The sequence below is a fragment of the Orcinus orca genome, chromosome 10 (genome assembly GCF_937001465.1).
Source record: "Orcinus orca chromosome 10, mOrcOrc1.1, whole genome shotgun sequence".
Classification (NCBI taxonomy): Eukaryota; Metazoa; Chordata; class Mammalia; order Artiodactyla; family Delphinidae; genus Orcinus; species Orcinus orca.
In genome coordinates this window covers 23,331,257-23,332,983 of record NC_064568.1, presented here as the reverse complement: position 1 = coordinate 23,332,983, position 1,727 = coordinate 23,331,257, and the positions used below count along the sequence as shown (strand labels likewise).

Sequence of the window (1,727 nt, the reverse complement as noted above, 5' to 3'; positions counted from 1 at the left end):
GAAGAAAAGGGCTGGGGTTGCGTCTTTGGCAAATAATTGATGAGGGAGAAGCAATGGCAAGTGTCGATAGTTCTGGAGTGAGCCTGGAAGCCAGTCACCGGGCACCTTATTATACACTGACTCGTTTGTTTATTGGCCTCCTTTGCCAATAGAATGTTAAGCTCCACGAGGGCAGGGATTCTGTCTAGTTTGTTCATCACTATATCCCCAAGTCATAGCACAAGGAAACTCCTGAATGAATATGTGTTGAGTAAATGAATGATTCTCTCCTTATTGACGAATTTTTAATTAATTTAATTTATTTTTTTCTGTAAAAGGGGTTTTTTATTTGCAGGGGAGTGGGACTCCTGTAACAGTTTCTGCTGTACAGCAAAGTGAATCAGCCAGATGAATACGTATATCCCCTCTCTTTTGGATTTCCTTCCCATTTGGGTCACCACAGAGCACAGAGTAGAGTTCCTTGTGCTACACAGTAGGTTCTCATTTAAAGTAGGTTCTCAATCCCAATCTCCCAATTTATCGCACGCCCCCCCCTCACCCCGCCTTGGTATCCATACGTTTGTTCTCTACGTCTGTGACTCTATTTCTGCTTTGCAAATAAGATCATAAAAATTAGGAATGCTTCATGAATTTGCGTGTCATCCTTGCACAGGGGCCATGCTAATCTTCTCTGTATTGTTCCAATTTTAGTATATGTGCTGCTGAAGCAAGCACACTTATTAATGAATCTTTTTTTTTAACTGAAGTATATAAGTCAGACAAACATCATATGATATCACTTATATGTGGAATCTAAAAAAACGATACAAATGAACTTATTTACGAAAGAGAAACAGACTCACAGACATAGAAAACAAATTTATGGTTACCAAAGGGGAAAGGTGGAGGGGAGGGATAAATTCGGAGGTTAGGATTAACATATACACACTACTATATATAAAACAGATAATCAACAAGGACTATAGCTCAGGGAACTCTACCTAATACTCTGTAATAATCTATATGGGTAAAGAATCTGAAAAAGAGTGGATATATGTATAACAATTTCTCCGCTGTACACCTGAAACTAACACAACATCTATACTCCAATATAAAATAAAAATGAAAAAAACTGAAGTACAGTTGATTTACAATGTTTCAGGGATACAGCAAAGTGATTCAATTATGTGTGTGTGTGTATATTTCAGATTCTTTTCCATTATAGGTTATTACAAGGTATTGAATATAGTTCCCTGTGCTATACAGTAGGTTCTTGTTGTTTATTTTATATATAGTAGTGTGTATATGTAAATCCCAAGTTCCTAATTTATCCCTCTCCCTCTTTCCCCTTTGGTAACTGTAACTTTGTTTTCTATGTCTGTGAGTGTATTTCTGATGAATCTTATAAACTAAACGTGTAACCAGAAAGCCCTTGACTATAAATCTACCTGTAAAAGAACCAGAAGTATCGATCTGGCAAACACATTAAATCACTGACTCAATGATGCATCATAACTTTGCTCTTTCCTCCTTTCCTCCCTCCTTCCTTGTTCCTTCCTCCCTTTCTTCCTTCACTTGCTCACTTTTTCATTCATCTAATATTCACTGAACACATGAGTAGCAACTTACTCTGTAGTGTACATTGATAAACTCGCTTGTCTTTGTTCAACCAGTGCCTTTGAAAAAAAACCTCTCTACTCTGTGAAAGATGGAGGTTTATTGGTGCTTGGAGAATGTGTTGAAAAATA

General features: G+C 37.2%; 1 non-coding gene across 1 annotated transcript; it reads right to left on the bottom strand.

Annotated features, from left to right (window-relative positions):
• Positions 1-607: 607 nt before the first annotated feature.
• LOC117200722 (U6 spliceosomal RNA) lies at positions 608-714 on the bottom strand. Its single transcript, XR_004482383.1, has one exon. It is a non-coding gene; the product is annotated as a U6 spliceosomal RNA (small nuclear RNA).
• Positions 715-1,727: the final 1,013 nt, after the last annotated feature.